The following is a 22,916-nucleotide window of genomic DNA, read 5'->3' on the forward strand; positions in this document are numbered from 1 at the left end:
GAGACCCAAAGCCCATTTGTCAGCCACTGGAGATCCCCTTGCAGAAGGTTCTAGGGGAGAAGAGGAGCCAGTCCAGGTGTGATATAGCAACGATGAAAAATATAACTTTCCTCTAGTTCCTAAATGCCTCCTTCCCCTCTTCCCACCCACTATCATGATCCAAATTCTACCTCACAAATCTGACTAGACTAGAGGATGTATGTACACTGGTACAGGTAAGAACTGGAAACACAGGGAATCTAGGGAGGATGATCCCTTCAGGACCAGTGGTGTGAGTGGCGATAATGGGAGGATAGAGAGAGAGTGGGTTGGAAAAAGGGAACCAATTACAAGGATCTACATGTGACCTCCTCTCTGGGGGACAGAAAAGTGGGTGAAAGGAGACATCAGACAGGGCAAGAGATGACATAATAATAATTTATAAATTATCAAAGGCTCATGAGGGAGGGGGAAGCAGGGAAGGAGGGGAAAAAATGAGGACCTAATGCCAGGGGCTTAAGTGGAGAGCAAATGTTTTAAGAATGATGAGGGCAATGAATGTACAGATGTGCTTTACACAATTGATATATGTATGGATTGTGATAAGAGTTGTATGAGCCCCTAATAAAACAATTAAAAAAAATAAAGAACTGAAAAAAAAACTCGAAAAAAAACCGAGGCCTCTGTGTGGGCATGGCCTTCTCCTAAGGATTCTTGGAACTCCAGTATTTCTCTTTGGAGGCAGGAGACTGACTGACTCTCTCTCTCTCTCTCTCTCTCTCTCTCTCTCTCTCTCTCTCTCTCTCTCTCTCTCTCTCTCGGCTTACTCCTTGTGAGACATCCCAGTGGAGAAGAGGACACATGGAGAGAGGTTGATAGAGCCAGACTTCTGGAGCTGGAGTAACCATTTGGAGACCCCTGCCAGCACTGAGATGCTTCCAACTGAATCCATAAGACTTCCCACCCACTGGCCTGTGATCTTCCTGCATTTGGCATCATTGCATGTATTCTGTGAGTCTGAAGAGGAATTCATAGATTGGTATCGAACATATGGGCTAATATGGTATCAGACTTATGGACTTGACCTGGACTGGGCTGGGATGTTTTCTCAATATCCAATCATTCTTGTATATAAAGCTCATTCTTATACACATATAAATGTCTATGAATTTATTTCTCTAGTCTCCACAGACTAACACAGTTGCCAAGAGTTTAGGTCAGAATTTGAATCCAGAGTGATCTCGGTCCTTGTAATTCTTGTTTATTACAGTAAAGCCTAGAAAGAGAGAAAATGAATCACTTCTAAAATAATGTCCGTGGGCTGGTAAACATCCAGCATCTCAGCAAGGCTAGCTGAAATGTGTTTTCCCCTATTTAGCCTTTACCCAGCACCCAGATCTTGCTGCAATAGATTGCTTCTTGTGAATCATATTTCTGAGGCACATTTGTTAATCTACCTCACTTCATAATATGTATGCCCCAGATGACCTTGAAAGTAAATTGCCTTATATTCCCCTAGAGGATTGTGTTTGTAAACCGTCAGTGGCAATTCTTTTAGAAAGCAAGGGGTCCACTTTCTTTTTTTTTTGCTGTCATTTTAATTTTTATTTTAACAATTTACTGGGGCTCATACAATTCTTTTCACAGTTCATACATATACATACATCAATTGTATAAAGCACATCTGTACAGTCTTTGCCCAATCATTTTTTTCCTCTTTTCTTCTTTTATATTTTATTAGGGACTCAAACAACTCTTACCACAATCCATACATATCATACATCAATTGTATAAAGCACATCCATACATTCCCTGCCCCAATCATTCTCAAGGCATTTGCTCTCCACTTAAACCCCTTGCATCAGGTCCTCTTTTTTTTCCCCCCTCCCTCCCCATTCCCCCCTCCCTCATATGCCCTTGGTAATTTATACCTCGTTATTTTGTCATATCTTGCCCTATCCGGAGTCTCCCTTCCCCCCTTCTCTGCTGTCCCTCTCCCAGGGAAGAGGTCACATGTGGATCCTTGTAATCAGTTCCCCCTTTCCAACCCACTTTCCACACGTGTTTATGAGACAGTGAGAGAAGGAACAGGGGGAAGCCCCCTACAGGACAGGGACGCAAAAGACTTGGTTGGGATCATCGTTGTTAAACTTGATAAAGCGGTGGTCCTTGTACTAGACACTTTCCTTCTCTGGGCCTCATGTAGAAAATAAAAAGGTTGGGACAAAAAATAGATGAGAAAGTTGAGACAGGTGTTCTCTCAAGTTCGTTCCTTCCATTCAGTGCTCACATACTGCTTAAAATCCAACATCACTTATGTGTGTTTTGCTTAAAGCAATCTGACTTTTGTCTATCAACTCATCTCTCAACGCCATCAAGTCGATTCTGATTCACAGTGACCCTGCAGGACAGGGTAGAACTGCCCCTGTGGGTTTCCGACACTCACTCTTCATGGGAGCAGGCTGCCTCGGTTTTTCGGTAACCCTGGTGGTTACAGATTGCTGACGTTGTGGTTAGCTGCCCAGAGGGTAACCACTGTGCCACCAGGACTCCTCTGTGTATCAATTGGAGACTGCATTAGACAAAGCTGGACAAAGAAATCTCCACATAATAGACTACGACTACTTGTCGATACGAAAGAATGTGCACAACAAAGAGAATCAATGCAATAATGTGGATGAAAGAAATGAGACACAAAAAACTACATACTGTATGAATCCACTACATAACACTAAAAACTGGGCAAAACTTAACTATTAGGGGAGGCCAGGTGTGAGCAGCTTTTATTGCCTGCCCAAGAACACAAGGGAGCATTCTGGGGAAGTCCGAATGCTGTTCATCTCTCTGGGTGGTGGTTACAGCACTGTAAACATAAGTAACACTTCATCAAGCTATTTATAACCAGTAAACAAACCATAAACCTCCCAAAGTTGCCATGGAGTTCACTGCAATTAAGGACACCCCCGCTCCCCGCCCCATGTCAGAGTAGAGCGGGGCGTTAGGTATTACGTCAACTAGATGTTCCTGGGTAAGGGTAGGGGTGGAGCCCAAGTTAGCCATTGGGTGGCAGCCTGGGGGTGTGCTCTTTGGTGTAAGAGAGAGACTGAATGGAGTTGAACCCTCTTTGGCCATTTGCCTTCTGCTAGAGCTGGTGCCTTCATCTCCTGTGCTGTTACCTGACGATGCAGGAGCAGTCAGCGGAATACCTGTGGTGGATTCATTTGTCTGACTTCGGATTTGTGTCAGCTCTGCATCCGCCAGCCCCACCCCGGTCTCTGCTTCATCACCCTGTCTCCTGTCAGTCAGCTTCCATGAGCCAGGAGAAGGCTGACGTGAACTGGACTGCACTTACCTATTTCTAAACTGTGCGCACCATTTATTGACGTCAATCTCTTTCTCTCTATAAGCACATACACATGTCGCTGGCTTTGTTTTCTCCAGAGAACGCAACCTGACACAAGAGGGATGTCAGGGTTGGTTATTGGAAGAAGGTTGCCAGGCCTTCCTTTGGAGGCACCTATGGGTGGACGTCAGATCAAGCCTTTGGGTTAGCAGCCAAGTGCTTAACTGTTTGCACCACCCAGAGATTCCCTATCAAGCTCTAAACAGGCAGAGCCCAGGAAGTGAACACCAACTTATGCATAACACCTACTTGCCGTCAATGCAGGGCTTTGAACCAGTTCTGTCTTGGCCAAGGAAGCCAAAGTGAATGAGGAACAAACCTACATTTTCACAATTTGAATGATTCCTCATGATAACCAGACTGGGGAAATGACAGGTCCAAGCCCTGGAAGGGGAGGCTCAGAAGAGGCACCATGAATGTCCTTTCAGGAGCCTGATATGAGAGATTGCATCGTTGGGAGCCTGGTGGTCATACGCTATGTATATTTGCCCTCACTTTGAAGGCATTGAACCAGCTCCTACCTGAAAGTGATGCTTCACCAGTCACTTCCACTTGCTGAATCTTGCACAAAAAGACGAAATAAGAACCATATTCTCTTGTTCCAACTGACCTACAAGTTCTTAAAAGACACTGGAACAGACCTAACAAGATCTGCTGTTACCTAGAATGTATTGTAATGACATTGATTATAGGTATGCATGTTATATCTCAATAAAGAACTGTTGACAGACACTGCCGAGTCAATTCAGATGCATGGCGGCTCGGTAGGACAGAGCAGAACAGTCGCCCAGGGTTCCCTCGGTGGTGACCGCAGGCAACCAGATCGCCCCATCTTTCTTGCACAGAGCTGTTGGGTGGGGTCACATCGACGTTTGTCTAAAGGAGGGAAAGGCATCCGAGCTTAAATTGTGAGCCCTCTGTTGCAGAAGGCTATGGATGACAGTGGAAGCCCAAAGCCCATTTGCAGAGGCCACGCTGTAACGCCGATTATGGCAGAGGCAGTGAGGTCAACATGTCATGTCATCTCTCTGCTGGCGCATTTTAAAGCTGTTTCAGTTCAGAGAGGGAGAGAGAGAAGGGGAAACACATGTGCACTGAGCCTCTTTGATCATGGACTCCAGGCACATGAATAGCCTTGCTGACATGCAGCAAGCATTGGGAAGTGGATTGTTGCAGGTCCAGTTAGGCTAAAATTTACCCCCCTATCATTTAATCACCTTTCTGGTCCATTTAACTTTGTTCTAGTTTTTAATATTTTCTGCTTTCTTTTCTTGAGGGTTTTCTGTCTTGCTTTGTTATACTTGTTGGGGTTTTTTTTTTTTTGCTTGTTTTATTTGGAATGTTTTTCTGTATATGAAATCCAGGAGAGATAAATCTATAACGATAGTAACTAGGGGTGTGTGGTAGGGGAGGTTGGGGGAAAATGGGGAGCTCGTGATGATAAATACAAGAATGAGGAAAATGCTCTAAAACTGATTGTGATGATGACTGCCCAGCTCATCCTGATGTGAGTGAACTATTAGATTGTATGATGTGTGAATTAAATGCTATTAGAAGTGTGTGTGAGAAACAAATCAATCAAGCCACTGAGTACTTAATCATTGTTTACATATAAAATTGTGTGTATCTATGTGTATGTGTGGCCTGGTGGCATAGTGAGTTAAGTGTTGACATGTGTGTTAGTCTGGGTAGACTAGAGAAACAAATTCATAGACAGTTATATGTGTATAAGAAAGAGCTTTATATACAAGGACAATTGAATATTGAGAAAACTTCCCAGCCCAGTCCAGATCAAGTCCATAAATCTGATATTAACCCATATGTTTGATAACAATCTATAAATTCCTCTTCAGACTCACGAAATATATGCAATGATGCTGAATGCAGGAAGATCACAGGCCAGGGGGTGGACAGTCTTGTGGATCCAGTGGCAGTACACGCATCTCAGCGCTGGCAGGGGTCCCCATGTTGGCTTCTTGAGTTCCAGGGCTCTTGTGTAGAGCCATGTGTCTTCTCAAGAGGAATGTCTCACAGGGAGTATGTCTGTCCCCCCTCCAGTGAGCTATTATCTTCTTAGCACCTCCAAATGAGGTCATCCAGCTGCAACCTGTGACAGGCTAAACTCCACTCCTTCCCTCTTAAGTCTCAAATTGACAAGAAATTATGTAACTAACACAACCCACTAACCAAAAGAACAGTAATTCAAACGTACCAGTCACTCGGAGAGAGAAAAATGAGGTTGTGTGCTCCCACAAAGATTTAGTCTCAGAAACTCAAAGAAGCAGCTCTAGTCACACACACACACACACACACACACACACACACACACACACACACACACACACACACACCACACACACACACACACACACACACACACACACACACACACACACACCCAGTATACCAGAATTGAAGGGAGCTCTGGTGCATAGTGGGTTATGCTCTGGTTGCTAACCAATCCCAAGGTGAGCAGTTCGAAACTACTGATCCCTCCAAAGGAAGAAGATGAAGCTTTCTACTCCCATAAAGCGTTAAAGCCTTGGAAGCTCACAGAAGTAGTTCTACGCTGTCCTGTAGGGTCACTATGAATCAAAGTCAACTTGATGGCGGTAAGCTGAATCAGAATTAAGCTACCGCTGTGTGTCTGTGTGTGTACATACAGATAGATAGATGCCTACCTCCATATTAGTTTGCTTCTAGAACTGTGCATAATAAAAACTGTTAGGAAGTGTCCAAATGCCAAGCTTTTACAAAACAATTGACCAAGTATACTCCAGAGTGTGATCATGTTTTGAAAGGAAGAAAAATGATCTGATCTCTTGATAAGGACAGTTCTCGGTGTGACCAAGCTTTGGAACATGCCGGTTTGTCCAGGAGACTGCAGACAAGAAAGGCTCCATTTAGAGGAAGTCCGCAAGGCTCAGGGGAGCAGAATCAGAGCCACATGGAATGGAAACAGGCAGGAAGGTGACACGCTGCCCCTGTGGGCTGCATGAGCTATTTCCCAGATGTGGCGGCATCACCACCAAACCCTGGCCCTTCTGGGCACAGTTTTTCAGGGGAGATGAGGTGTCTGGCCACCTTCCCGGTTGAGCCCCAGCCCAGCCCACTCTCACTTCTCCCTGGGAAATCGCCGCTGCCTCCTTACTGGTGCTCTGGCAGCCACTCCTCTCTCCCAGGATAAAGGATCTTTCCAGAACCCAAATTTTATTGTGCTGTTTCCTGCTCAGAAATCTTCCAAAGCTCCCCGCTTGCCTCAGGAGACATTCCAAACGTCTTCCTCTGGCACAAGGCCTGCCATGGTCTGGTCCTCTCCCATCACCCCAGCCTCATCCATCACCCCTTAGTCCTCACTTACTATATTTACCCAGCCTACTCTCTGTTCCCCTCTTACCCTGGACCTTAGCATAAACAAGTCCCTCCATCTAAAATGCCGGAGCAGGTCGCTCGTGAGGCAGCCCCCTTTGCTTGATCCTCCCTCCTGCACATGACCCTGGAAGCCTAAGGATCCTCTGAAAATCCTTTCTCCGTCCTCAAGGCACTTTGTAATTGTGCGTGTGCGCCTGAATCTACCTCAGAAGCGTTTGCACTTTAGATCCCTAGGCAGAACTCTGCTGGCCTCTGGAAGAGCCCCCACCCAAGCCAGGCTCTGATTGGGGGGCAGCCCAAGGAATTGGCTGGGGCAAAGGTGAATGGAACCCCAGTCCTGCCAAATGGGGAGGGGGCTGGGAAGGAGACAGTGGGGAGAGGAGAGGTAGTGGGGCTGGCAGAGACTCCCCAGTTGGGAGGAGCCAGGGGTCGTGTGCTGCAGCAGGTGCGAGGGGGGCTTTTTTGGAGTCAATAGGAATCTACAGAGCCAGAGAAGCAGGCTCCATGGCTTCCAGCAAGCAGGAGGAGGGATGACCATGACAGCTACACCAGGGGTTGGGCACCAGGTCCTGCTCAGCTTTCCCGAGTTCCCCCTGAGGACCTCACCCTTGGCTCTCTTTTTTTTAAAACACCCCTTTTTAAAATTTTATTGAGAACTGGGTGAAGGTTTATGGAGCAGAGCATCAGCTTTCCATTCAACAAATCATGATACACAGTTTGTTTCATGTCACTCAGTGTAATCCCCGTCCCGTGTTTCCTTTTTCCCTTCTTTGGGCTCTCTTAACCCTTTCGTCTTTGCCCGTGGGTCAGCGCTGCTCTTGTGCCCTCACGGCAAGTGTGCCCCACCGCTGTGGTTACTGCTCCCCTTCAGACCTATTGTCCGGCGGCCTTGGAGCATTGGGGGTGAGTTCAGTTCAGACCTGAAAGGTGACTCAGGGCCACCTTTGTCTTGGGGATTTGCCAATCTCTGTCTAACCAGCAAGCCTCAAGCTTTTCTTTCTTTTTAGTTTGGCTCCACACTTTTTTTCCCTCCTAGTTTCTCCAGGACCTCCGAATGCAGGGGTTCTCTACCTTCCTCATGCCGCGACCCTTTCATACAGTCCCTCAGTTGTGGTGACCTCCCCAACCATAAAATTATTTTCATTGCTACTTCACATCTGTAATGCTGCTACTGTTATGAATTGGGTGACCCCTGTGAAAGGGTCGTTTGGCCACCAAAGGGGTTGCGACCCACAGGTTGAGAACCACTGTTCTAATGGGACCCACTTCAGAGCAGTGGGCAATGGCCGCTGGTCACCATGCCGTTCTGGTATCAGGGTCAAGGAGAATGATGTCCTTGCAGGCCATGAGTCCCCTGGACTAACTGTTCCCAATGATCTTTGATGTGCATCACTCTTCTTTCTTCGAGGCCGGGAGAGATCCATCGCTGTGCCTCAGCTGGCCATGAAAACGCTTTCAGGACCTCACCCCTGTTTACCAAAGCCGGATGTGGAGCATGGTCTTTGTGGGCTATGTTGTGCCGACTGACCTAGGTGTCCCTCATGTCTGTTGTGTTGGGCTACCAACATCTTTGATTCTCATTTGGCCCTAAAAAGGAGGAGAAGCCTCTTGAATTTGGAGTGCCTATCACCCTGGAGACTGAGGAAAAGGTAAGTCAGGTAATGAGGTGGTGGTGTATGCTCCCTTGTCATGAAGCAAATGGGTGCCTGTCACATACTTGGTAGCTTACACCAGAGTGAAAATATCAAAACCCAACGAAACGCCATTGCTATACACGCCCCTGTGTGCTTCAGAGCAGGTCTGTGCTCCGCAGGGTTTTTGATGGCTGTGGCCTTTCTGAAGGAGACCACTCAGCCTGTCTTCCAAGATGCCTCTGGGAAGATTTGAACTACCAACTTCTCCATGAATAGCCCAGCATGTAACTGTTTAGAGCATCAGGGCCTTCAGGTTTGGGCCAGTTTCTGGTTCTCTCTCAGGCAGGACTTGAAGTGTACTGGATGGCAGGGAGGTGTTGGCTGCTGTGGTTTCTTTGGCTAAGATGCTGAACTCCAGGCTCGGCTGCCTGCCTTCTGGAGGCTCCTGAGGAACTTGTTTCCTAGTGTGTTAGCCCTAAAAAGGCTAGACTAGAGAAACAAATTCATAAGCACGTGTATGTATATAAGAGAGAGTTTTATATATAAGAGCAATTGAACATTGAGAAAACATCCCAGCCCAGTCCACATCAAGTCCTTAAGTCCGATATTAGCCCATATGTCTGATACCAATCTATTAAGTCCTCTCAGACTCATGAAACACAGGCAGTGACACCGAATATAGAAGATCACAGGCCAGTGGGTAGAACATCTCTGGATCCAGTGGCATTGGAAACATCTCAACGCTGGCAGGGATCTCTGCATCAAGGTAGGTCCATGTGTCTTGTCAACTGCTATGTCTCCCAGGGGGGTGAGCAGAGTGTCTCCCACCTCCAAGGAGGAAGTACTGGAATTCTCAGAATCCTTAGGGGAAGGCTAGGCCCACACAGAAGCCTCATTGACAGGCTAGACTCCACCCCTACACACCCAGTCCTCAAATCGACAATTATGTAACTACCACATCTAGCCTCTTCCACCTTGATTCAAGCTCCCTTCTTTCTTCAAAGATGTTGCTTCTCTCTGACCCCCTTCCCATCCTCATCTCTCCTTCTGTCGCTGGCTCTGGCTGGGAAAGGCTCTTTAAGGATTCGTGTGATTGGGTTGGACCCACTGGGATAATCCAGGATAAGCTCTGTGGGTGAAAATCCTTCACTTAATCACATCGGCAAAGTCCTTTCTGGCCAGCTAAGGCAGCACATCACAGGTGCCGGGACGATGGGCATCTCGGGGGTGGGGTGTTAGGCTTTGAACCGCTATATGTCATTGCCACTTTAACCAAATGGGCTGACTGAGCTCACAGTCTCCACCTTCACCGAGGATACTAGGAAACAGCTGAATGCACTCATCTGACACATGAGAAACCGAGGCCCTGGCACAGTGGGCCGTGCTGAGTCCTTCCTGTGGACCGGTCCCATGCTAACAGCCTCCTGTGGCTTATCTCATTTCATGTCTCCAACAGCCCAAGAGGGATGCAGTATTGCTATACAATTTGCTTGCTTTGGATTGCATCAGGAAATACCAGTCACTCGCAAGGACACGTTTGGTAAGGTTGAGGGCCAGCAGAAAGCGAGGGCACCCTCATGAGATGGATTGCTATGCTAGCCACGCGGCGGGCTCCAACACAGCATCAGCCGGGAAGCCGGTGCAAGGCAGGCAGTGTTTCCTTCTCTTATACATAAGGTTCCTATGCACGGGAACAGCTAGATGGCAACAACCCAGAGCCCCTACGATAGAAAATCCCACCCAACTTAACTCCGGCAAAACATCTATGGGCTCCTGGGTTTAAAAGCCAGGAGGTGGAGCTTCAGGCCCTGCTGAGTCTAGATGTCCGAAGGCTGTCACTTGCAGTCTTTCCCTCCACCTTGTAGCCCTAAGCTCACTTCTCTCCCAGGCATGTCCTCCTTCTCTTGAGGCCCAAATGGCCGTGCACGGCTCCAAGAGGAAATCCTAAGAGCTCCGAAACCCCATGGGAAGAGAGTGGGGGTCCCCAGATGGAGCCTTCCAGGGCAAAGCACCCATTTCAGAATAACTGCGGTGAATAGAAGGCCAAAAGACAGCCAGACCAGACCCAAAATACAAGCGCAAACACAGGGACTGGGAATGCTGGTCATGCCCCAGGAGAAGCTGTGCTATTGCCAGAAGTATCCCTGGGTGGTGTACACAGTTAATGCTCTCAGCTGCTAACCAAATGGTTGACTCTTTGAGTCTAGCTTAAGGCAACTCAGAAGAAAGGCCTGCCAATATACTTCCAAAAAGCCCGTGGTGCACAGTTCTGATGCGATACACCTGGGGATTCCCCTTCAGGGTGACTGGTGGCGGGGTGGATTACTAGACGTCACAATTCATGTGTACGATGGCGGAAGAGCACACACAGAGGCTCACTGCCACCCTCACACCCAATTCACAGAAGTGGACACTGAGGCACAGCGTAGTTTGGTGAAATGCCCTAAATAACACAGCTGGTAAGTAGCCAAGTAAGAACTCCAACCCAAACCCCTCTCTCTGCTTGTGGTCATCCCAAACTCTGAGAGCCCACCACACTGGGGTCTCTCGCTGAACCCCTAGACTAGCGTTTCTCAACCCGTGGGTCGTGACCCCTTTGGGGTGGTCCAACGGCCCTTTCACAGGGGTCGCCCAATTCATAACAGTAGCAAAATTATGGTTGTGAAGTAGCAACGAAAATAATTTTATGGTTGGGGGTCACCACAACATGAGGAACTATATTAAAGGGTCTCGGCATAAAAAAGGTTGAGAATCACTGCTCTAGATCCAATAAGCACAGGCTTGCTTATACTTATTTATTAATTTTCAGTGAATCATTTGACATTTTTTCACCACACGCTTCTAGGTCTGGCTGTCATCTGTCTCTCTCTCAACCCCATTGCACCTTCCTATAGAATCAAAGGCTCTTTGCAAATTTGCACTTCCTGTCAGGTTTGGAGGACCCAGTAAGCAAGGGACGCACAGGCTTACCTGGCACAGGGGCTCCTTCACGGGCTCAGACATCAGCACAGTTGTGAAGATGGCGCAGGACCGGGGGGCAGGCAGCGTTTCGTTCCGTTGCACACCCGCAGGGTCACTGTGAATCAGAGCCCATGGGCAGCACCTGAAATCAACAAACCAACCCAAACAAACAACTTGTGCTTCCTTACGTCCGACCGATTTCACACCTACGGTGGGCTCCAGGGAAATGGTTTACTACGGATCAGGGAGGCCAAATCAGCCTGTGCTCACTGCGCTTGCTGGTATTCCACCCCTGCCCAAAGGTGCACTTGGTCTCTACCCAAAGGTGCAGTCGATCTCTAGCTGGACCCCAGGGCTTGGCCAGGTCGTGCTGCCCACCCTGTCATCTGTAAGGACACTGGTTAACACGCCCAAATGGCTGCTTCAGCTAAGCAGGCACTCTCCATGTGTCCCTGGGCCCCCCTGGAGGACACCCTCCCCCAATAGGCGACGCTGCCCCCTGGGTTCAGCACAGCCAGAGCATGCTTCCTACTTAGCCCTTATCAGAATAGCATCAACCTAACAATGAGTTTCAGGAATGATGTTAGGAGGTCTGTAGCCTACCTCACTCAAAGCGGTTATCCAGTATAAAGAGACCCCAATACAATGACGCCCCCCCTACTGGATTCCTTCCTGTCCAGCTGCCCAAAGAAGAAAAGTAACACTGCTTCCCAGGCTGTCCACCTCCAGTGAACAGAAGCTGACCTCTCTCGGACTGACCTCTCTCAGGCGGGTTTGCAGGCAGTTTTCTCGTCTCTCCCTAGGGAGCCTCGCCTTCCTCTGGCCTGAGCCCAGACACAAGGATCACCCAGAAGAGGCCCTCCTCCCTCTCGGAGGGGCCTCTCATCTGTGGAGGAAACAGACCATCTCCTAGAGCCTCTTGGAAGCCCTGGTCCCTGGAAGGACAAGGAAGGCTCCTCACCATCTTCTCAGGATTCTAAACAAAGGACCGAGCTTACTGGCAATGGCTCCAGCTCAGCCAAGCCATCTTTCCTTGGAAAGGGCGGCGGATGGGGCTGGGGGTGGGGTGGGGACAAAGGAGGTAATCCTCAAGGGGACAGGCTTCCAAGAGATGGAGATAAACAACGAGAGGAAATCACTGTGCCTCTGTGATGTGTTCTTGGAACTCGGGCCAGAAACCAGCCGGATGAGGATAACCCTCTTACGGTGTAGGGGTGGGGGGATGGGGGTGGGGTAGGAGGGCATTCAGATGGAGCAGCAGGATGAAGTCAAGACCTCCTGTGGGGGTAGTGGACCAGGGACAGGTGGCCCCATGGTGGCAGGGCTCAGGAATACAAGTCTTCCATGGAGACACCAGGGTGGTGTTCACATTTATCAAGGGCCCACTATATGCCTAACAACTCACGCCAGGAGGCGCTTCATATTCCCACTCACCGTTCTGGGCATACATTGGTTTATCCGCTCTGAGCTGGGGGAGAAACTGAGGGCCAAAAAGGTAAGGTAGCTCACTCAAAGATGCTGCATTAGAGCTTAAATTCTGAGGGCCGGGTATGCGCAGGGCTTCAAATGTCAGCGAGAGAGCCCACGTAGATTAGCCTCCATGCACGAGAGCAGTCTTGTCTTCAGGGCGAGTGCGATAGAAAGGGGATGACCTCCACCTCTCTGACCAGCCTGGGGGCGAACAGGCTCCGTTAGTGGCTTGCCTACGGGTGTCCTTCAGGGCGGCTGCACTGCTGGGGTCACACAGGCACACGTGCCCATGGTAGTCAAAGGGCCCTGGACCAGTCTTGTGCGCTCTTCTATAAGTCGTCCAATCACATCCCATTCCCATTCTGCACTCCCACCTGTAACTGTGGTGCTTTGATCTGCCAATCATGCTTCTGTGGCAGGCCCCTTGCTGCTCGTGTCCTTCATAAGACCCCGAATCTCTCTGCAAACCCTTAGACACCTGGCTAAACTCGAGCTAATGGTCTCCTGCATCTGCGTGAGGCGTCTTTGTCTTTTCCTGTGTAAGACTTAACAGATGTTCTCCATAAATTATATTTGGGATTTGGGGGTCTTCTTTGTACCCTAAAATCACACACAGTCAAGAAATGGCAACACTGGATTTGAAGCCAGGTCTGTCAGACACCAGTGTCCCTCCCTTGTACAGTCCGTGGTGGGTTATGGGAAGTAGACACCAGATACATCACTAATTTACTGCTTCAAAAGAAAAGTGTTGGGGTGGGTGAAGCAGGCAGCAGTCCGTTTCCAGGTGCTTAGAACACCTTCCAGGTAGCAGCTTGGCCGGTCAAGTCAGTGTGACCAGTCCCTAGCAGCCTGTCCCTTCTCTTCCACAACTGCCTTGTCCAGGATCACCCATGACTCAGGAACCACCCATAAAGGGGATTCCAGCGCTGAGCTCCTAGCTTCTGACCATTATGTGTTTTCATCTGATTCTAAAGCCTATTTTCTTTTTACGGCACTAAGTAGTGTGTGACTTTTAGATGTATATGTTTTAGACTCTCACCTGACTTGTCTCTAAACATAGTGAATCTCATTGTGGCCCTGCTCAATACTCGCCCTCAGGAAGGGAACACAGAAAATATGGGTGCTATAGCAAAGTGTGGTGAAGAAATTAGATGGTGCCCGGCACTCAGATAAAATAGTGTCTGAGGTCTTAAAGGCTTGCCTCCCACCAAGCAGCCATCTACGTGAGATGTCAACCAAGTCCACATGGAAGAAGCACACCATCATCGGTCACCGAAGGACTGTGAAGTCCAAAGTGGAAGGAGGGAATAGTATTAGAGCCTAAATTGTGAGAATCCCGTTTGCAGAAGGCTATGGATGACAGTGGCAGCCCAAGATTCATTTGTGGGAACAGTATAGCCAATAAGCCTCCTCTGAATCTCTCTATAGTCGATTGAGGAATGGGAAGAAAGTAGGTACTGAATAGCACACAGGAGAGAGGGGTACAGAATAGCAAAGGCATCAGTCTGACTTGGACAGTTAAACACTTGTCAGTTGATCCCCCCTCTCTGAAGCAGGCTGGACCTGATTTGGTTGTCAATGTTTTCTGTATTTTTGTTTTATTGTTGTTTGTTTATATTATGATGTGTCTAAGGTGTTATGTCATTGGAGGCTACCCGCCTGAAGTTGTGTTACATGTTTTCCTGTGTTTTAGTATATGAAACCCAGGACTGATGAATCTATAGGGACAGCAAATAGAATAAGGGTTTGGGGGCAGGGTACAGTGGGGGGAGGAGGCTGGATAAAAGGGAGACGATGTCAAGGAGGCCAGGAAGAAAACTGATTCTGGTCGCAATTGTACCATTCTGCTTGACATGACTGAACTATGGAATGATATGACATATGTATTACCTCCCAATTAATAAAAAATTTAAAATAATAAACATAAAAATGGTGAACCTGCAATGGATAGGGCACATACGGTTTATGGGACTAGATATACTTCCTCATGCAACTGCAAAATTGTGTCTCCTTCTTCACTTCCCTGAGTAGTGGGAGTGCTCAGCTGGTAACAGAGAGCTCAGCGGTTTGAGTCCTGCAGTTCTTGTCTGCCTCCATATTGATGACAACGTGGGGAATCCTGGGGGGCGAGGGAGTGTGCTACTCTGCTCTGTAGGGTCAGTATGAGTCAATGGACTCAACAGCAATGAGATTGGCAGATAGTTGCTCTGTCCCTGGAGCCCTGGGGGTACAGTGGACTACGCACTGAACTGTACACCACAAGGTCAGTGGTTTGAACCTACCAGCCACTCCGAGGGAGAAAGATGAGGCTTTCTACTCCTGTAAATGTGTCAAGTCTCAGAAACCCAAAGCGACAGTTGAACCCTGTCCTTTAGGTTCGCTATGAGTTGGAATCGACTCGATGGCAGTTGAGTTTGGTTTGGGCTTTGGTAGAGTCCCTCTAAGCCCACGGGCTACTAGCCATCAAGATGACGATGCAAAGATACTTAGAAAAGCCTCACCCGAAAGGCCAATCTACATCAGAGAAACTAGCCCGTGAAAATAGCCCAGTGGATGGAACACAGGTCTATTCTGACACGTGGGAACACCATGAGGTCAAATCAGTGACAACAGGTTAATCATTGCTATTGGTGTCCCACCCAGGTCCAGACAACCAAGCCAGCATAAAAAATTGCCCAGTTCCACCTCTAGGGCTGTCTCATGGGCAATGACAGATGGATGTGGGGTGCAGAAAGCTGGCTCCTCCTCTCAAAGTGAGGAAAAATTTGGTGGTAGGGTTACCCCCAGAGCTTCTAGTAAGTCATTCAATGCTTCTTCTCCTGGGGAGCATCCTTGCTCTACTTGCTCTGGGCCTGCCCCCAACCTCCTACCCACATATCCTCAGAGGTATACCCTGAAGGCCATGTCCTCAATAAATCCAGGACACCCAAGTCCCTACCTCTAGTTCTGCTTTTAAGAAGCTATGTTAGACTGGACTGACTAGAGAAACAAATCCAGGGAGATGCTCACATGTGTGTAAGCGCAAACTTTATGTCAAAGAGCAATTGTATATTGAGAAAACATCCCAGTCCAGTTCAGATCAAGTCCGTAAGTCAAATATTAGCTCATATGTCCAATACCAATCTATAAATTCCTCTTTAGACTCACGCAAAAACATGCAAGGATGCCAAGTAGAAAGTTTCGTGGATCCAGTGGCAGTGGAAACATCTCAACACTGGCGTGGGTCTCCACGTGGCTCCTCCAGCTCTAAGGCTCTAGCGTGGCTCCATGTGTCTTGTCACCAAGAATACCAAGCAGAGAGTCTGTGTGTATCTGGCCTCCAGTGAGCTATTTATCTCTGTGACACCTCCAAATGAGATCATCAGGCTGTGACCTGAATGACCAGCTAGACTCCACCACTTTGCAAGTTGACACCAGATTATGGAATGACCACAAAAGCTCAGCCAAAGACACCAACCCACTCGTTTTACAGAAGAAGGAACCGAGGCCTAAGTACAATGCTGTCAGAGTTCAGTCCCATCTGTGTCATGCTCTGTCTGCACAGTTAGGAGAGAATGCCCATCTGTCTTCTCCACCCCTTCTTGAATGAGCCGCCCCAGTCCCCAGCTCTCTCACTCTGAGTCATCATCCACGCCGAGTGGAGAGAAACCCTGCCATGGGGCTTCAGCTAACATGTGAAATGAGATTTCTCAGAAGCCCCAGTCTCGCTCTTTGGAGGAAAGGGGGGCTGGGGGAGGAGAGAGGCCCCTTCCCTCTCCTGGTGGCCTGGGCTTGAAGAGGAGGTGACCCAAGCACCAGGGTCCTCACTAGGTTGACAGAACCTTCCTCCTCATGGGCCTCCTTCCATACCAGACCATACTGAGTCCTTAGCAATGTTCATTCATAATTTCCATCATAGACTAATATGTGATAACTAGTTATAAATTGCTTACATGTGATAGTACTTAGATTATATGAATAGTAGCAGCAAAGCTTGCTTTGTAAAATCTTTCTGCATGGAATCACAGTATCATATATTATAACAGTATCAGTAACTGAGCAGAGGCCTTTCCACATCTTTTTCCTCTTTGTTTTCCTTTAATTACTATTTCATCCTCAAAAAAGTTATTGATCTAGACTCATAAATGCCAAGTACCACAACGTGGTGGCTAAAATGGACGTAACCCGCTAGTGTTCAAGCATCAGTAGCAACTAAACAGCAGTGCCTGCTTGTAGCACATGCAGACCAGAGCACATGACCACCATGGGTAATAATGGCCCGTGCGGCCGGAGCACATTACAAGGTTCGAAGGGTAAATTAGTGTTGAGTTTTAGCTAGTTTAGCTAGCTTAACGATACATGTAAATTGATCTTACCCACACACAAAGGGATTTTCTTGCTAACAGAGATATTTTTATTAAAAAAATATCTTTCCACTGAAACATTGTACAAAAAATTTGGCATCACCCTCTCTGACAGTGTCACCTAGCACAGGTCCCATCTCTCACCCTCTTGTGACACCCCTGCCAGGCTCTCCTCAGCCTCCAGCAGAATCTCTCCCTAGGGGAAACCTTAGGAAGGATGTGGCAGATCTTATTTCCAGAACATTCTAGCTTGGGCTGACTCTGCCTCCAAGGAAGTTCAGCAGGGGAACAAGGGCAACAGTGTCCCAGAACTCATGGTGGAGGCTAAGCCGGACTCTTCCCTCACCTGCTTAAACGCCTCCCTGAATCCTCATGGCCCCAAATATCACAGCCCACACTCCAGTCCTGCGTCCTGGCTCTTCTGATTTGGCTCCAAATGTCTTTTCCAATCATGGCTTCTGTGGTTCACTTTTTTTTCAAATTGAAGTAAATTTAGAAGCTGAACTGCATAAGTCCCAGATGTATAAAAAGTGCATTTTGATAAGTATATGAAATGTGTGCTGCGCCCAATGTCATTCTCAAATTAAAGAACACTTTCATCACTTCCGTCCAATTAACCCCCTAGGCAATCACTGTTCTGATTTATATCACTCTGAATTGGGTGTACTCACTCGTTCCCAAACACCATATCAATGGATCATACAGTATGCCCTTTGGGGGCCCTGGCTTCTTTCATGCAGCATCATGTTTGTGAAAATCAGTCATGCTGAGTAGGTACCGTGCATCCACCACTCTTTATTACTGAGTGTTAGTCCTGGTATGAATACCCCCTAATTTGCTTATTCATTTTTCTGTTGGACATTTGGGTTATTTCCGTTGTTTAACTTTTATGAATAACTCTGCTAAAAGTGTGATTGAGAAAGCCTTTTTGTTGACATATGTTTTCATTTCTCTTAGATTAATAGCTAGGAGTTACATTGGTGGGTCATAGGGCAGATACTTGTTTAACATCATAAAACTAACAGATTAGTTAGATTGGTTTTCCATAGTGGCTGTACTATTTTATGCCAGCAATGTTTGATAGTGAACAGATTTATATCCTCATGTGCCAGTCTCATAATTCAGTGTAACTGAATGGATAAGGAGACAGGACCTATTAATATACTGTCTACAAGACAAAAATAGAAGAAAGTCAAAGGATGGTAAAATATATCAAACTAACTAATTTTAAAAAGCAGGAATGGCATTTTAAAATTCTAATAAAATAGACTTTAAAGCTAAAACCAGCATAAGAGACAAGGAAAAATATTACGTATCAATTAAAGGGTCAATTGAGGACATGCCATAATAAATATCTATGCACCCAAGAAAGAACCTCAAAAGACATAAATCAAATTAATAGAATGATAGAGAATAGACTATTCTACAATAATAGTAAGAGAGTGTGGTAGTTACATAATTTCATGTCAACTTGTTAAATTGGTTATAAGGGTGGAGTCTAGCGTGTCATTCAGGTCATAGCCAATGAGGCCTCTGTGTGGGCATGGTCTTCTCCTGAGGATTCTGGGAACTTCTGTCTTCCTTGCTGGAGGCAGGACAAACACTCTCTTTCTGCTACACAAGCCACATGGAGCAACGCTGATGGAGCCAGAGCCCTGGGGCTGGAGGAACCACGTAGAGACCTACAATTACCCAGCCACCTCTGAGGGAGAAAGATGAAACTCTGTACTCCCATAAAGATTACAGCCTTGGAAATTCCCTGTTCTATAGGGTCACTGTGAGTAGTCATAATTAACTCATTGGCAGTGAGGTTGGAGTTTAGTTAGGTTAAAATTTAACAACTTATCATTTGTTCTCCCTTTTGACCCATTTAAAATTTATTCTTGTTTTTTAATATTTTCTATTTGTATTGAGGTTTATTTCTTTTACATTATTGGTGTTTTATTCTATTAAAAATTTTCCATATAAGAAATCCAGGATAAGAAAATTTATATAGAGAAATAACTTTTTAGGGTTATGGCAGGGGAACTTGGGGGGAAATGGAGAGCTAATGAGTACAAGAGAGAAGAAAATGTTATAAAATGATTGTGCTTATTGCACAACTCCTTTAACACAATTAAACCACAGAATGGTAGGGTGTGTTAATTATATGTTAATAAAACTGTCAAAATAAAATAACAGCGAGTGATCATCTCCCCACAACATTAACAGCAAGGTTTCGAAATAAAACAGAAAATAGGAAATGCTTGCAAATGTGTGGAATTCTCATAAACTCCTAGTGACACTGTAACATGGCACAACCACTATGGGAAGTGGCATGGTACGTTCTTAAAAAGAAGCACGGTATGACCCAAGAATCCCACTTAGAGGTACACATGCTAGAGCTATAAGAGTTGTTCCATATGCACACTCATGTTCACGGCCGCATTATTCACAATAGCAAACGATGACAACCACCCAAGTGCCCATCAACAGATGAACGAATAAGCAAATGATGGCACAACAGAATACTATGCAACCCTGACTCTCTCACAGCCAGACACTATGCTGCGTGAACTCAGTTCGTCACAGAATGACAAGTATTGCCGGAGTCCACTCCTGCTGAGAAAAGTCTCGAAATCATGCGGTGAGAGCACTCCAATTTAGTTCTTTTCAAAGATGATCTGTGGGGAGATAGTCTTGATCCCAAATTTCAGATTCTTTACACTCTAAATACAGTTTAGCATCAACTTACAAATATCTATTTTTTAAAAGCCTCTTGAAATTTTCATTGAAAGTTCACAAAATGTGTCGGTAAACTTGAGAATGAACTCTTCCATCTTATGAATGTAGTTAAACTCTTCAAGTATTAAGACCTTCTATGTTTTTCTTAGTTATCTTTTATGGTTTTCACTTTATACTTCTTATAAGTTCATTAAATTTATTCTTAAACATCTCATTTTTTGATGCTACTATAAAAGTATTGCTTTTCATTTTTTAATGTTTGCGGGTAGTATATAGAAATGTAATTAATTTGGGTATATTAACTTTGCAAACTTGCCACTCTCACTTAATAATTCTAATAGATTTTTGAAAGATGCCTGAGAATTTTATCCCTGATCTTTATGCCTTTTCCTTGACTTATTACACTACAATATTGAAGAGTTTTTTTTCTCAGTTTCCAGGATTAATATTCATTGTTCCACCATTTAAATAGCTACATGTTAGAGGTAGATGTTTCATACCTGTCCCCTTCAGGCTGAAAAACAACAACAACAACCCACCTATTCTAAGCTTGCTGTGAGGTTTGCTTTTATTTTAACATGAGTGGGGATTAAACCTTGACATGATTTGTTGCACATGCTGAAATTAGCATATCATTCATCTCCTTTATTCAGTTAATGTTTAAATTATGTTTATTGATTTCTAAAGGATAAATCAATATGGTACTCTGTTATAAACCCCACACTAAATCAAAACAAAACAAAAATACCCAAACTCACTGCCATACAGTCAATCCCAACTCATAGCGACCCTATAGGACAGGGCCAAACTGCCCCTATGAGTTTATGAGGCTGGAACTGTGTAAGTGTGTAAGCGAGTAGAAAACCCTGTCTTCAGCCCTCAGAGCGGCTGGTAGGTTTGAACTGCAGACCTTGAGGATCACAGGCCAACATGTAACTATGATGCCAGCAGGGCTCCCTCCGGAGCACCAAAAATATTTTTTCTTTTTTATATATTGCTGGATTCAATTTGTATTGCTATTATATTTTGTTGAAGTTTTTGTGAAATTGTCTTTTCTAAAAATGTCTTTGTCACATTTTCTTATCAGGATTATATTATATCAGATAATAAGATAGGGCAGTTCTGCTCTCATCTAAGTTCTGAAAGGGTTTGCATAAGATTGACAGAGGGCTTCCAAACGGTTCATTCTAGCTCAACCCCCTGCTAAGAGTTTCATTTTTGTCCCAGTTATATTGGATCCCAAGTTTATATTTTAACAGGATCCCTAGGTAATTCTTCACCACAACAAATCCGTTTGAAGTGCTGTTTCTTCTCTGAAATAACTGATGGGACTTATCACTGAAAAATATGGATCTCTGTGCATGTGTTTAAGAACAAAATTTCTTTTATAGAGACAGGCTATTCAAATTTTCTATTTATTTTTGCAATCATTTTTATAAGTCATGTTTTTTAGAGTCTGTTCATTTTATCTAAGTCCTCAAATTTATTGGAATAAAGTTGTTCAGAACACTCCCCCCCTTTGTCTTTTTAACATCTGTAATTGCATCTGTAAAATAATCTAGTAATCTCCCTTCTTTTGCTCGGGGCAAAAAGAGACCAATTGACATGCCTCGGATGGCCACTTTTAAGACCCAGGCACTACCTAATGAACTAATTCTGTTTTAACTAATGAGTTAAAACAGAAGCTCTGACTAAACACATTACAAGGCCAATTAACTGAATGTCCCATTAAGCCCCAAACCTCCAAATCAAGATGTCAAATCCCATGGCATTTTGGGTTCTGCATAAACAGTCTCAGCGGCTACACTTTTATTCGTATTATCTCTTTTTTTCTTTTTTTGTTCAATGAGTTTTTATTAGTAGTGAAGTCAGGAGTCGGGATCCCAGGAGAGAAGTGAGGCCAGTTCAGATCTTCCCAGGAAATGCGCCTTCTGCCCGGCGGTCATCCCAGGCAGTCACCCAGGAAATGGGGCAGAGGGACTTGTACACATGCTGATACCACTGACACACGGAGATGTCACCCCCTTTGGCATCCATCGAACCTCTCACAGCGGTGGAAGTCCAAGTAGTTCTGCCAGCAGTTCCTGGTTTGGTTCTGGTTGGGGAAGCGGCTGTCAAAAGGCGCAGTCCGGCAGTTCCTGATTTTGGTCTTGATGTCTTCTGCCATGGTGCTGACTCCTAAAGTGCGCCCTCAAGTCCCTTATTATTTCTTTTTAAGAGAACATTTATTATAGTCAAACAGGACGAGAGAAGACAAAGACATATTATCCAGGCTGCGGAGACCATTGGCTTGGGGTCATAAGAGTGTCCAAGGGCTTACTGATATATAGAACTTTAGCTCCATGATTTCCATCAAGCGTTTTCTTGATGGAACACACCCAGGCCAGCTACCAAGGGACTTTGCCTCTCCCTATGCCTATCAGGCGGGGGGAGGTAATGCCCTTTCCACTGCACTCTGTCTGGGGCAAGATTATTCAGAGGGCATTCATTGGCGGCTTTGTCTAAATGGGGACCCTGCAGATGTACTCGTATTTTGTGCTTTCACTGTCATCCATCGCCTTTGCAAACTGGCTGCTCCGAGTTTAAGTTCTAGAATACTTCCCTCCTCTGATCACGGATTTTATTAAAATCCTTGAGTCACACAGGCTGGTGTGCTCGTGCTTCGTTCATGCAAACTGAGCTGACACCTCACTTAGATGGCGATGTGCTTTCAAACAAACTCTAAAGACTCTAGATGCGGCTATTCTTTCTGATTGCGAGACACCATCTGATTTCTTCACTGCATTTTGCAATGGCTACTCTTTGCTATTGTAAAACATCTATCACACAACTGTTGCAGGCTCAACTTCTTACAGGTGCACAACTTATTAACAGCAATGACAATAACTGGCTGTGCCACCGTACCCTTAATCAATGTGACCGGTTTTTCCCATCACTGTTTGCCCACTTTCTTTCTTTTTTTTTTTTTTTTTGACGATTATATATAATTTTTATTAAATACTTTCATTGGGGGCTCTTACATCTCTTATT

The 22,916-nt window shown here is 45.8% G+C and overlaps 1 pseudogene; it reads right to left on the reverse strand.

Annotated features, from left to right (window-relative positions):
- Positions 1-21,774: 21,774 nt before the first annotated feature.
- On the reverse strand, positions 21,775-22,053 carry LOC142448968 (cytochrome c oxidase subunit 6B1-like; annotated as a pseudogene).
- Between the last annotated feature and the right edge of the window lie 863 nt (positions 22,054-22,916).

Source organism: Tenrec ecaudatus, chromosome 5 (genome assembly GCF_050624435.1).
Source record: "Tenrec ecaudatus isolate mTenEca1 chromosome 5, mTenEca1.hap1, whole genome shotgun sequence".
Classification (NCBI taxonomy): domain Eukaryota; kingdom Metazoa; phylum Chordata; class Mammalia; order Afrosoricida; family Tenrecidae; genus Tenrec; species Tenrec ecaudatus.